General features: G+C 34.0%; 1 protein-coding gene across 1 annotated transcript in view; it reads left to right on the forward strand.

Moving 5' to 3' along the window:
- Positions 1-15,705, forward strand: part of LOC132740080 (plexin-B3-like) — a gene marked incomplete at its 3' end in the record, with an annotated part of 57,193 nt that overhangs the window by 31,812 nt on the left and 9,676 nt on the right.

The following is a 15,705-nucleotide window of genomic DNA, read 5'->3' on the forward strand; positions in this document are numbered from 1 at the left end:
TATTTGATAGATATATTTACATTGTTTGTAATAATTAGACTTTCGGCAAGTTAGCGATTGATCTAAAAAATTAATGATTATCGGGGATTAACGATAATTGTTAAGGGCCGTAAACAATTAATTAACCCGACCATTAAACGCTGCCGAATTCAACAGAGAATTGCCGATGCATGAAGAATCTATTGCCGAGGGGAATCGACAGTCGATAATTGGGGGGCTGTATATTGTAAACTTGTAAGTGTCAACGTTCCTGTGTATTATGTGTACCAGGTCAGATTATGTTTTACGATTTAGAGGTGAAATATGCGAGATTTGATTGAAGAAAATTTATGAAAATTTTGCAAAATATCATGATTTTTTTTTCCGGGATTAAATCGATGCCCGGGACATCTCCGGGACAGACATCCGATTTCCGGGACAATCCCGGGCATCCGGGACGTTATGGCATGTATGAATTTAAATGACATCTCCTCATAAACCACTAAGCCAATTTCATCCAAACTTCACAGAACTGCCATGGCAACCGAAAGAAAAAACTTTAAATATCTTCTTTTAAAAAAACATAAGAGCTAGAGCTTAGATATTTGGCATGAAACATCTTCTAGTGAGTGTCTACCAAGTTTGTTCAAATAAAAGCCCTGGGGTCAAAATTGGCCCCGCCCCGGGGTCAAAATTGGCCCCGCCCCGGGGGGTCATTGATTTTCCCTATATGCATATAGTAAAAACTTAAAAACTCTTCTATTAAAGAACCCAATGAGCTAGAGCTAAGATATTTAGCATGAAATATGTTCTAATTGGTGTCTACCAAGTTTGTTCAAATAAAAGCCCTGGGGGTCAAAATTGGCCCGGCCCCGGGGGGTCATTGATTTTCCCTATATGCATATAGTAAAAACTTAAAAAATCTTCTTTTAAAGAACTCAAAGAGCTAACTTAAAAAATCTTCTTTTAAAGAACCAAAAGAGTTAGAGCTAAGATATTTAGCATGAAACATGTTCTAATGGATGTCTACCAAGTTTGTTCAAATAAAAGCCCTGGGGTCAAAATTGGCCCCGCCCCGGGGGTCATTGATTTTCTTTACAGAACTGCCATGGCAACCGAAAGAAAAAACTTTAAATATCTTCTTTTAAAAAAACATAAGAGCTAGAGCTTAGATATTTGGCATGAAACATCTTCTAGTGAGTGTCTACCAAGTTTGTTCAAATAAAAGCCCTGGGGTCAAAATTGGCCCCGCCCCGGGGGGTCATTGATTTTCCCTATATGCATAAAGTAAAAACTTAAAAAATCTTCTTTTAAAGAATCCAAAGAGCTATGGCTAAGATATTTAGCATCAAACATGTTCTATTAGGTGTCTACCAAGTTTGTTCAAATAAAAGCCCTTGGGGTCAAAATTGGCCCTGCCCCGGGGGTCATTGATTTTCTTTATATGTGTATAGCAAAAACTTAAAATCTTCTTTGAAAAAACCCAAATAGCTAGAGTTTAGATATTAAACATGAAACATCTTCTAGTAAGTGTCTACAAAGTTTGTTCAAATAAAAGCCCTGGCCCGGCCCCAGGGGTGTCATTGTTTTTAACTATATGTGTATAGAAAAAACTTAAAAAAAATCTTCTGTTAAAAAGCCCAATGAGCTAGAGCTTAGATGTTTAGCATCTTCTTATGGGTGTCTACCAAGTTTGTGCAAATAAAAGCCCTTGGGTTAAATTGGCCCTGCAATGTTGGGGGGGGGGGGGTTGGCGGGGCCTATATACAGGTGAGCGACCTCAGGGCCATCATGGCCCTCTTGTTTTAGAAAGGGGTGGTTTAATATGATAAACCACAGGTGCTTGGGGGTTAGATACTGCTCCCAACATGATACCCCTGAGTAACCACTATAAAAAAATATTTTAATTTTTAAACACTAATGGGATATATGTTACAACTATAATACTGGTTTTCGAAAAAAAAAATACATATATGAAAAAAAAAAAAGACTGTTTACCATCATGTATTGAGACTTGATTCCGGACAGGTGAATTGGTTGGGCCATTGTGACTGCATTAACACGTGCACGGTCCCAAGTTCAGGTCTATCCTTTATCCACTATCTGTTTACCGACTTCGTTAAATGTTAGCATTAATGGTCAATAGGAAATTTTTGTAACATTACAGCCTCATGAGTCATGTTATTTGGTATGCAAATGCAACCCGACCATTTTTGTCTTTGACCCATTTTTATTGAAGTATTATCCAAATTTGTACTTCGTCTTGTTAATTATGATGTCATTTTTAGCTCACCTGAGCATATGCTCAGGGTGAGCTATTAGGATCACTCTTCGTCCGTCGTATGTCGTACGTCGTCCGTTGTCCGTTCACACTTTTCAAACGACATCTCCTCTGAAACAATAAGGCAGATCATAATGAAACTTCACAGGGATGTTCCTTGTGTGAAGCCTGAACAAAGTTGTTCAAAGAATTCCATTATATGCATATAGTAAAAACTTAAAAAATCTTCTTCTAAAAAACCCAAAGAGCTAGAGCTTAGATATTTGGCATGAAACATGTTCTAATAGATGTCTACCAAGTTTGTTCAAATAAAAGCCCTAGGGTCAAAATTGGCCCCGCCCCAGGGGGTCATTGATTTTCCCTATATGCGTATAGTAAAAACTTAAAAAATTTTCTCTTAAAGAACCCAAAGAGCTAGAGCTTAGATATTTGGCATGAAACATCTTCTAGTGAGTGTCTACCAAGATTGTTCAAATGAAAGCCCTGGGGTCAAAATTGGCCCCGCCCCAGGGGGTCATTGATTTTCCCTATATGCATATAGTAAAAACTTAAAAAAATCTTCTTTTAAAGAACCCAAAGAGCTAGAGCTAAGATATTAAGCATGAAACATCTTCTAATGAGTGTCTACCAAGATTGTTCAAATAAAAGCCCTGGGGTCAAAATTGGCTTCGCCCCAGGGGGTCATTGATTTTCCCTATATGCATATAGTAAAAAATTAAAAAATCTTCTTCTAAAAAACCCAAAGAGCAAGAGCTTAGATATTTGGCATGAAACATGTTCTAATGGGTGTCTACCAAGTTTGTTCAAATAAAAGTCCTCGGGTCAAAATTGGCCCCGCCCCAGGGGGTCATTGATTTTCCCTATATGCATTTAGTAAAAACTTAAAAAAAATTCTCTTAAAGAACCCAAAGAGCTAGAGCTAAGATATTTAGCATGAAACATGTTCTAATCAGTGTCTACCATGTTTGTTCAAATAAAAGCCCTGGGGTCAAAATTGGATCCGCCACAGGGGGTCTTTGATTTTCCCTATATGCATATAGTAAAAACTTAAAAAAATCTTCTTTTAAAGAACCCAAAGAGCTAGAGCTAAGATATTAAGCATGAAACATCTTCTAATGAGTGTCTACCAAGATTGTTCAAATAAAAGCCCTTGGGGTCAAAATTGGCCCCGCCACAGGGGGTCATTGATTTTCCCCTTTATGCATATAGTAAAAACTTAAAAAATTTTCTCTTAAAGAACCCAAAGAGCTAGAGCTACGATATTAAGCATGAAACATCTAATCAGTGTCTACCAAGTTTGTTCAAATAAAAGCCCTGGGGTCAAAATTCGCCCCGCCCCAGGGGGTCATTGATTTTCCCTATATGCATATAGTAAAAACTTAAAAATCTTCTATTAAAGAACCCAAAGAGCTAGAGCTAAGATATTTAGCATGACACATCTTCTAATGGGTGTCTACCAAATTTGTTCAAATAAAAGCCCTGGGGTCAAAATTGGCACCGCCCCAGGGGTCATTGATTTTCAGTAAAAACTTAAAAATCTTCTTTTAAAGAACCCAAAGAGCTAGAGCTAAGATATTTAGCATGAAACATGTTCTAATGGATGTTTACCAAGTTTGTTCAAATAAAAGCCCTTGGGTCAAAATTGGCCCCGCCCTAGGGGGTCATTGATTTTCCCTATATTGCATATAGTAATTAAAAACTTAAAAATCTTCTTTTAAAGAACCCAAAGAGCTAGAGCTAAGATATTTAGCATGAAACATGTTCTAATGGGTGTCTACCAAGTTTGTTCAAATAAAAGCCCTTGGGTTAAATTGGCCCTGCCAGGGGGAGGGGGGCAAAAGTCATTGTTTTTCATTATTTGTGTATAGTAAAAACTTAACATCATGAAACATCTTCTAATGGGTGTCTTCCAAGTTTGTTCAAATAAAAGCCCTTGGGTTTAAACTAGCCCCGCCCTGGGGGCCTATGTACAGGTGAGCGACCCCAGGGCCATGATGGCCCTCTTGTTAAAATTTTCATGATGTAAACACGCTACACTGGAGTGTATTTTTTTGAAACCTGTACTCGAAAGAAATGAAAAAAGAGGTATTTCTATACACTTGTTTGCATTCCTGTAGCCTGTCGGCCAAATATACTTTACATTTGACACTAACCTTTAAATTACATTTAAGAATTTTATAAATCTGTTGCTTCTTTTTAAAAAGAAAAATACCAGAAAGATATCAGATCTATTCCTTTAGGTGAGCGATATAGGGCCATCATGGCCCTCTTGTTCTTATATGTGTATAGCAAAAACTTAAAAAATCTTCTTTGAAAAAAACAAATAGCTAGAGTTTAGATACTAAGCTTGAAACATCTTCTAGTGAGTGTCTACCAAGTTTGTTGTAATAAAAGCCCTGGGGTCAAAATTGGCCCCGCTTCGGGGGTCATTCATTTTCCTAATATGTGTATAACAAAAACTTAAAAAAACTTCTTTGAAAAAACTCAAATAGTTAGAGTTTAGATATTAATAATAATCTTCTAGTGAGTGTCTACAAAGTTTGTTCAAATAAAAGCCCTGGTGTCAAAATTGGCCCCGCCCCGGTGACATTGATTTTCCTTATATGTGTATAGCAAAAACTTAAAAATCTTCTTTGAAATATCGAATAGCTAGAGTTTAGATATTAAGCATGAAACATTTTCTAGTAAGTGTCTACAAAGATTGTACAAATAAAAGCCCTTGGGTCAAAACTGGCCCTGCCACATGTATGTCATTGTTTTTAACTATATGTGTAAAGAAAATCTTGACCAGACCTTAGATGTTTAGCATGAAACATCTTCTAATGGGTGTCTACCAAGTTTGTTCAAATAAAAGCCCTGGGGTTTAAACTGGCCCCGCTCCGGGGGCCTATATACAGGTGAGCGACTTCAGGGCCATCATGGCCCTCTTGTTCTTATTTGTAATTATGATGCAAAATTTCTTACCTTTATCAAAGGCACAATTTATGCCTCAAAAACAAATAAATTAAATAACGGTTTAAGAGAATGTAAGATGCTTGTTACCTGAATAAAATAGCGATAAATCTAAAATATTTGTAGTAAATGTATAAAAATATAAGCAAAATAGTATTTTAACTTCCTTCCATACAAAATACTAATTCACAACAACTATACTTATTGCCAAAATGTAACAGATAAAATAATTTAGGTGATTGGCCAGTGAGTAACGAAATGGATTACATAAAACTATACCAAAAACTATACCAAATTAAAAAAAAAGCTTTAGAGAAAGGAAGATAAAAGCTTTCCTGAGGCATAATGGGCCTTTAAGAAAAACATTATCATGACAGGTGTTATAAACATGTATCAAAATTAATAAAATTACATTTTTTTGTAAAAAGAACGTAATAAAAACTCTTTCTGCCCATAAGAGTATGTTGTATAAGCATCGTGATGTCTTCAGGTTTAAGTTCAATTTTATCCCAGTGGTACTCTTCTGAGACACATCCCTCGCGACAATTGCAATTAAAGCACATCTATTTTATGTTACAAAGATGAAACAAAAGTTACCAAAATACTAGTATGTTGTTTTATACATTTTTGTGTGAATTAATTATGATAAATAAAACATTTAAATGATATTTTTAAGAATTTATATACTGAAATTTGAAAATACTTGTATTTGCTATACAGCTTCTTTTTTAAACATAGAATAAACACCTTTTTAAGTACACAAGATTTGATAAGTTTTTACTCCATACACTATAGATAAACACAGTATAAATACATTATTTATACGTTATTATAACTGGCGTTTTTAGTAGGGACCATATTTCAACTTGATCATCAATAGGGAGTACAGCTTTCCAAACTTTTATATCAAAAATATTTAGTAAGAATTTCGTAGATTTCACAAAAATATCTGCAATAAAAGTGTTTTACCAAAATATGACTATGCTAGGTACATCGTTAACATAATTTATTAATAATAATTGTCAGAAAATGGCAAAACATGACTATTAAACACTAAAAAGTAAAAACATGTTCTATTAGCACTCTAAGTGTTTTGTCGGACTCATTTATATGCCCCCGGGCATATAGTGATTGAACCGTCCGTCCGTCTGTCTGTACGAGGTTAACCTAGAACGGCAAGTTGGATGTTTCTTAAGTTCTACCTGTACCAATGGCTTCTAAGTTTACACACTTACTGATCAATACAAAGTACACGATCTGGGCAAGTTTCATAACTCTGGCTTTCATATTTACCAAGTTATTGCCCTTTTCAGCACTTAGAAAATGAATAATGGTTAACCTAAAACGGCAAGTTGGAAATATCTTAAGTTCTATCTATACTAATGGCTTTATAATTTCCACACTTACTTATCAATACAAAGCACATGATATTGCCAAGTTATATAACTGTGTCATCCATATTTCCCAGTTATTTCCCTTTTTTCACTTTGAAAATAGGACCTTGTCTGGTTAACCTGTTTCGGCAAGTTGGATTAATCTTAAATTTCTCCTAATTGCTTAATTTCTTCACTGATATCTTGCATATTTAGGAGGTGGATACCTTTGATGGTCCTCTAATTTTTTTTAGAGTAAGCGGTCAATAGGGTCAAGGTCAAGTCACTGGTTTAAGAAATAAATATAAACCTTTTTGCTCATACAGCCTTTATTTTTATATGCCCGAAAGGGCATATTATGTTATACCCCCTGGCGTCCATCCGTCTGTTAACAATTTGGTTTCCGGAGCATAACTTAAGTACCATTTGACCCACAATGTTCAAACTTCATAGGATGATTGTCCATATTGGGCAGAAGACCCCTATTGATTTTGGGGTCAAAAGGTCAAAGGTCAAGGTCACTATTACCTTAAAACTGAAAACAGTTTCCGGAGCATAACTTAAGTTCCATTTGACCCATAGGCACTTGGTTTCGGGATAAAAAGCCTTTTGAAGGGTTTGTATAACTTAAATTTGATTGAATGTAACGATTTTTTAACGTAGATGTCTCGATTCTAAATTCGACATTTTTCCGATATTACTAAAAAAAACACAAGGTAGCTCAGTCGCCATTTTTATCCGCAACGGAAGTGGTGAATAATTTACCGTACACGTACCGTACGAATCTGGTACCCGCGAATCGTATAGACAAGCTGCTTGGAAACCGGGCACCGCTACTGTTTGCCTGGTGACATAAAGTGGCTTTAATTTTGAATTGCAATAAAGACGATAACTTTTTTTAGCAAAAGAGGCTGTATTCATATAAACTGTAACGATGGACTTGGAAAAATGGTAACTTTATTACAAACAACTTGATATAACAGTCATTAAATTACCGATCTAGGTAAATATTTACATATTAATTAAAGAAACTCCACTGAGGTCCAAAAGCAATAAAACATAACATGCTACTTTATTACACAGATCAAATTTTGCACTAAAAGAGAAAGATATACAATGGATAATTCAGGAATATACTCAGAAAAAAATGAAAATCGTTTTGCTATTCGTAGCCCATTTTGTGTGAAAAGTGTTTTCAACCCTTTTCATTTTTTTATTATCTTTCATAAAATAACTATGAATGATCAGAAAATTTTCCACAACCTTAAAAATCAAATGGAACATAAATGCCGGAAAAAAAATTCAAGTCCTGTCTATTCAAAAAACACTAGTTGAGTCCCTTAAATGATAACTTAGCAGGAATGAAGACTGACTTGGAGGCATATTTATAGTAACATGAAGAAGCTAAACAGGGCTCTATTGTCATCTGTTGTGACAGGAATAATAATCAGAATTATGAAATTATTGAAAAGCAGGAGAAATAGATTTTTTAAATTAATATTCATATTGATTATAGCTCTTATTGAATACTTTTTCAACCAAACTATGCATGGGGATTGAAACAAAGACCTAACTTGGCAATGGAAAAGGAATTCAAAATTTCATAAATTGACAGCAGCTGTTATATAAAGAATTATAATTTATAGAAATGTTGTGATTATCCAATGTCACCAACTTGCCGCATCCTAAATATTCCATGTAAGACCTTGGTGGGTAATAAATATGAAAATGTCATACATGTCTGAGATTATTGCCCGCACAAGGTTGAATATGAATCTATATGGGTTCTTAAGTTGTATTTCATATGGGAACCATGTTGTTCCTGTACGGGTTTGCCAAGATTCAGCAAATATGGACTGGTACTCTAATGGAAATGCTTGCTTTAAACTCTCAATTTAATTTTCTGGGGTTCAAGTTGTAGCAGTGATATGAATGCTTACTTTTTAGCTCCACTATTCAAAGAGAATAAGGAGAGCTATCCTTACCTCCTGAGCATTATATTACTAGTAACCACTGACATGTTGAAGTTTTTGTACCACCTCAAGTCCACTGACATATGATATTGAACTTTTGCAGAGTCCATTGACACATGGGCTTGAAACTATGCACCCTTGTTCACCATCAAGCCCAAAACCTGTACACATGGAGGAGGTAACAAGCATTGTGACAGAATTATGCTCCTTTATCTAATTTTTTTAATTGTATAGAATATTCTTCTTTGTTAATTTCATCATTATCCAGGTTGTTGGTATTATCAAGTACTGAGAATAGTAAAGTAAAAATTGCTTGTCCAATTGATAGCTCTTGTTTTATTATTTTGTTGAAGTGTATACATGAACTCAATAATCTTGATTAAATAAAAATATATTTTCAAGTCTATATTGAGGCAAAACACCTTTAAGAGTGTGATACCATATTTCAATCCAAGTTAATTAGATCGCAAGATGAAATTAATAAAATAGATGTATTCTTAAAATATGAAATCATGTATTAAGTAAACTTTGTGTTTTCATTTGAAATTTCACATAAGTCTTTCCAACTGAATCGGCAAATAAGAAAACAAATTTACATCTAACAATGAAATAATAAAATTATCTTCTATAAACTTTTTTCTTTATTTTCTAAATAGAAAACTACTTAATATAAAATGCTGCTACTAACTAGCATTTTATAGTGATTAATAAAACAGCCTTTATTTACCCAAAATGATATGATTTTATAATTATTCACACTAAAGAGCTGAAATTTAAGAATTATAGGCATTTCCTTAATTCACATGTATTAATATAGTACATCAATTTCCTGACTATTAATATATCACCAATTAAATTTATGATGAAGTCAGTTTTAAAAACTTCCTGCAAAGAAAGTAATATAACACTTTTGCATAGAGTATAAGCTCAATGGTTTTAAATTATTCCCAAAAATAATAAACATTTCTTGAGATGCATGTTAACAAATAGGTTATAATGCAGTCATTGTCTTAAATATTAAGACTTATCTTATGAAAATGACAATGTTGTTTTGATATATTCATATAAAATAGTGAATTTTTATATTAGTTGAAAATTTAAAATGTTGCCTTTAACAATGAAACATTAACAAGTAATTGGTTTCTGTTTCTACCAAGATAAGTGTACACTGTATTATTTTCTTCTTGCAAACTAACATATACACCAAGAATTAATATACATATATAGTGTATATACAGATTCTGTGGATATAATTTCTTCATACTATCAGTTATTATAACAACAAATATTCTCCAGCACACCTTTATGTGTTTCCATTATTATCAGTATCAGTAGTTAACCTCATTTGCTATGACTTCAGGTTTTATATTTTGTGTAATTCATTAACATAAATAACAAAAATATAATGAATTTCAAATCATAGCATAATGATATAAAATTATATATGTATGAGTCTTTGATGAAAGTATCTTTGGCAACATATGAACTACTCAAGGTCTTTTCCCTCTATGCAATCCAAGTAAAATCCTTTTTAAACCCATATGTACAAGACAATTTGGCACATAATTTGTATATTTTATGATTGAATACTTCATAGTTTTGCTTATAGATTTAACAGCATCATTTGCAATATTCTAGACATTTATGATGTAATCTAAAATAAGTATAAATTTGAATATCTTAATCAAAGGAATAATAGACACATATTAATCAAATAGTTTTGAACATTTTTTTACAACAAAGCCATTTATTTTTTGTAGGTTAAAAAGATCATATATTTCAAAGTGAAAATGGTCAAGTGTATTTATCAGAAATAGAAAAAAAACTTAGAGGACAGTTCAGTACACAAGAAATTGGCAGGGCTATGAGAAAGGTGTTTAAAGGAACTATTATTAAATCTGTGCGAAATATTGAATTCTGGGCTAAAATAACCAAGTTATACATGGGCGTTGAGTGGAAAGGGAATGAAAACTTCTAAGAATTGAGGAATCAAGAATCTGTACCTGAAACAGAAAATTATGACAGCTCCGTGAAACAAGAATGTAATCAAAATATACAGCTAACTTTGTCAGATCATGAAAATATGAAACAAATATTAAATTCAGTCAACATTTATGAAAATTTAGCAGAAATCTTTAAGAAATTAAACTTGACAAACAAGCAAAGTATTCTCCTTAAATCACAAATGTGAAATGTGCAAGGTTATCCTCATAGCAGTCGGTGGAACCCCGAAGTCATCAGACTATGTTTATCCATTTATTCTCCATCTCCCAAAAATTTTTAATTCATCTCAAAAAGTGGATTTTTATTCTGCCATCTTCTTCACATATAAGGATATACATGTATAAAGTTGATCAGAAATCAGGCATTAATAAATTAATAATGTAAATAATTATATACCTAGATCGGTAATTTAATGACTGTTATATCAAGTTGTTGTAATAAAGTTACCATTTTTCCAAGTCCATCGTTACAGTTTATATGAATACAGCCTCTTTTGCTAAAAAATATCGTCTTTATTGCAATTCAAAATTAGCGCCACTTTATGTCACCAGGCAAACAGTAGCGGTGCGCCGGTTTCCAAGCAGCTGTCTATACGATTCGCGGGTACCAGATTCGGTACGGTACGTGTACGGTAAATTATTCACCACTTCCGTTGCGGATAAAAAATGGCGACTGAGCTACCTTGTGTTTTTTTTTAGTAATATCGGAAAAAATGTCGAATTTTAGAATCGAGACATCTACGTTAAAAAATCGTTACATTCAATCAAATTTAAGTTATATAAACCCTTCAAAAGGCTTTTTATCCCGAAACCAAGTGCCTATGATTTGACCCACAATGTTCAAACTTCATAGGATGATTGTCCATATTGGGTAGAAGACCCCTATTGATTTTGGGGTCAAAAGGTCAAGGTCACTATTACCTTGATACTGAAAACAGTTTCTGTCTGTTAGCAGTTTGTCCGTTAGCAATTTGGTTTCCAGAGCATTACTTAAGTTCCATTTGGCCCACAATGTTCAAAATTCATAGGATGATTGTCCATATTGGGTAGAAGACCCCTATTGATTTTGGGATCAAAAGGTCAAAGGTCAAGGTCACTATTACCTTAAAACTGAAAACAGTTTCCGTAGCATAACTTAAGTTCAATTTGACCCACAATGTTCAAACTTCATAGGATGATTGTCCATATTGGGTAGAAGACCCCTATTGATTTTGGGGTCAAAAGGTCAAAGGTCAAGGTCACTATTACCTTGATACTGAAAACAGTTTCCGTCCGTTAGCAATTTGTCCGTTAGCAGTTTGGTTTCCGGAGCATAACTTAAGTTCCATTTGGCCCACAATGTTCAAACTTCATAGGATAATTGTCCATATTGGGTAGAAGACCCCTATTGATTTTGGGGTCAAAGGTCAAAGTCACTATTACCTTAAAACTGAAAACAGTTTCCGGAGCATAACTTTAGTTCCATTTGACCCACAATGTTCAAACTTCATAGGATGATTGTCCATATTGGGTAGAAGACCCCTATAGATTTTGGGGTCCAAAGGTCAAAGGTCAAGGTCACTTTTACCTTGATACTGAAAACAGTTTCCGTCCGTTAGCAATTTGGTTTTCGGAGCATAACTTAAGTTTCATTTGGCCCACAATGTTCAAACTTCATAGGATGATTGTCCATATTGGGTAGAAGACCCCTATTGATTTTGGGGTCAAAAGGTCAAAGGTCAAGGTCACTATTACCTTGATACTGAAAACAGTTTCCGTCCGTTAGCAATTTGTCCGTTAGCAATTTGGTTTCCGGAGCATAACTTAAGTTTCATTTGGCCCACAATATTCAAAATTCATAGGATGATTGTCCATATTGGGTAGAAGACCCCTATTGATTTTGGGGTCAAAAGGTCAAAGGTCAAGGTCACTATTACCTTAAAACTGAAAACAGTTTCCGGAGCATAACTTAAGTTCCATTTGACCCACAATGTTCAAACTTCATAGGATGATTGTCCATATTGGATAGAAGACCCCTATTGATTTTGGGGTCAAAAGGTCAAAGGTCAAGGTCACTATTACCTTGATACTGAAAACAGTTTCCGTCTGTTAGCAATTTGTCCGTAAGCAATTTGGTTTCCGGAGCATAACTTAAGTTCCATTTGGCCCACAATATTCAAAATTCATAGGATGATTGTCCATATTGGGTAGAAGACCCCTATTGATTTTGGGGTCAAATGGTCAAAGGTCAAGGTCACTATTACCTTAAAACTGAAAACAGTTTCCGGAGCATAACTTAAGTTCCATTTGGCCCACAATGTTCAAACTTCATAGGATGATTGTCCATATTGGGTAGAAGACCCCTATTGATTTTGGGGTCAAAAGGTCAAGGTCACTATTACCTTAAAACTGAAAACAGTTTCCGGAGCATAACTTAAGTTCCATTTGACCCACAATGTTCAAACTTCATAGGATGATTGTCCATATTGGGTAGAAGACCCCTATTGATTTTGGGGTCAAAAGGTCAAAGGTCAAGGTCACTTTTACCTTGATACTGAAAACAGTTTCCGTCTGTTAGCAATTTGGTTTCCCGAGCATAATTTAAGTTCCATTTGGCCCACAATGTTCAAACTTCATAGGATGGTTGTCCATATTGGGTAGAAGACCCCTATTGATTTTGGGGTCAAAGGTCAAAGGTCAAGGTCACTATTACCTTGATACTGAAAACAGTTTCTGGAGCATAACTTAAGTTCCATTTGGCCCACAATATTCAAACTTCATAGGATGATTGTCCATATTGGGTAGAAGACCCCTATTGATTTTGGGGTCACAAGGTCAAAGGTCAAGGTCACTATTACCTCGATACTTAAGTTTCCGGAGCATAACTAAAGTTCCATTTGGCCCACAATATTCAAACTCCTTAGGATGATTGTCCATATAAGGTAGAAGACCCCTATTGATTTTAGGGTCACAAGGTCAAAGGTTAAGGTCATCATAAATAGCTTAAGTATTAATCAACCTACATCTGTAAAATTTTATAGGATGAACAGCTAATTCCCATGTCTTACAAATGCTTCATCTTTACTAAAAAAACACTTTTGGGCATATAATGCTCCGCCTAGCGGTGCTCTTATTTAGTTAATGTCTTAGTTTTATACAAACACCTCCTTCTTTTGGTGTAGTATGGGGTCATTTGGGTCAAGGTCAATGTTACCAATGTCAAGGTCACCAATGTTAAAAATAGATTTTTACAGGTGTATTGACCTTATTCTATAGACAGATGTTATTTATAATTGATAGAAACATAAACTTTGATGAAGTTAGTGGTCAGTTGGGTCAAGGTCACCAGTGCTAAAAATAGATTTTTTACACATTTGCTCATACAGCCTTTATTAAGTGATATATTTTATATTTGGTAGGAAGATAACTTGCATGGTATTCATCCTTTTGATTGGGGTAGGGATCAGTGGGTCAAGGTCACTTGTGCTAAAAATAGATTCTTACACTTTTGCCCATACAGCTTTTATTTATTGACAGTTGTATTTCATATTTGGTAGGAAGATAACTTGCATGGTATTCTTCCTTTGGATGGAGTAAGGGGTCAGTTGGGTCAAGGTCACAAGTGCTAAAAATAGATTTTTACACTTTTGCCCATACAGCCTTTATTTATTGACAGATGTATTTCATATTTGGTAGGAAGATAACATACATGGTATTCTTCTTTTGGATAGAGTTAGGGGTCAGTTTGGTCAAGGTCACCAGTACTCAAAATAGATTTTTACACTTTTGCCCATACAGCCTTTATTTAATGACAGATGTATTTCGTATTTGGTAGGAAGATAACTTGCATGAAGTTGAATATTTTTCAACTTCACAAGTCAGAGCAATGACTTGGCAACTTATATTTTTCACAATTACAAAATGCCATGACTTTGTCAAGCTATAAAACTTGTGTTTACAATTTTTGGGTGATTTTTCTGTCCATAACTGAGTGAATGGGTAAACATTTATAAAGTATTGCTACTGACAAGAATCTGAGCCGGGGGCATTTGTGTTTAACAAACACGTTCTTGTTTAACTCTATCCCTCTGTGATACATTCCCTTGTAATGATTTTTATGCCAAACTAGTATAGCTATAATCAGCTATAACAACTGTAGCACAATTCTTCTACTTTGTGTCGAAATGATATACTAAAAGGCAACAAAATGCTCAAACTGTGTTTTTTTTACCTGTTAAATTTTTGGTTAATTGTGATAATCTTAAAGGTTGCTATGTAATACATATTTTTATATGTAACCACTAAATTCAATTAATATATGATTATTTCACTAATATTGTAAAATAAAAGCAAGTTTTAGGAGCTTATTAATTTTCAACGCGCTTTCTTGGGGGCTATTTTACCCCACCCACCTTTGAAGCTGTACTCATTTGTGATAAATGATCAGGTAATGAAGTTTTATGCTTAACTTATTAATAAATGTTCAACTGATAAATAACATACAATTAAAACACAATTTCCTATACATTAAACTAAAATTATAATGTAAAGGCATGTTTTGGGAACATTGTAATTTTAAATATTTTTTTCGGTAATTTTACCCCACCCACTTTTTAAGCTCTACTCTTACATCATTAATGCTCAGATAATGATTTTTTATGCTTAACTTGTCTAGATATGTAAGATTGATAAAGTACACACAATTTCAATGCAATTTCATTAATATTGTTTTAATACGGAAAAACGAAAGACATTATATTGTCAAAAAATGCTATTTTTTACCACTTTTTAGGTAAATTGATAGTGATAATTTTTAAGATTGCCATGTAATTGTCATTTTTGCTTGATTGAATCATAAATTAGCCATAATTTATCTGATATTATGCAATTAAAACTACTTTGTACAAAATCCGTATGTAAAAAATCAAGAAACAAAAATTATATGGTATTTTGTAATTTATGGCGGCCATCTTGAATTTTTGTACTTTTGCCCGGGCTGCGTAACTTAAGAAATGGGTTTTTATAAACCACAAATAACATGCTTTATAACGGCAATGTTTCTTTTTGTGATACAGTAAGTTGCAATAAAACCCCGCCATCTCTTGGACTTACAAGTATTTCCAAAAATTGGAAGTAAATTTTGCAGGTGGGATTTTTATATTGGC

This window comes from Ruditapes philippinarum, unplaced genomic scaffold, assembly GCF_026571515.1.
Source record: "Ruditapes philippinarum isolate M1 unplaced genomic scaffold, ASM2657151v2 ctg3029_1_1_1_1, whole genome shotgun sequence".
In the NCBI taxonomy this organism is placed as follows: domain Eukaryota; kingdom Metazoa; phylum Mollusca; class Bivalvia; order Venerida; family Veneridae; genus Ruditapes; species Ruditapes philippinarum.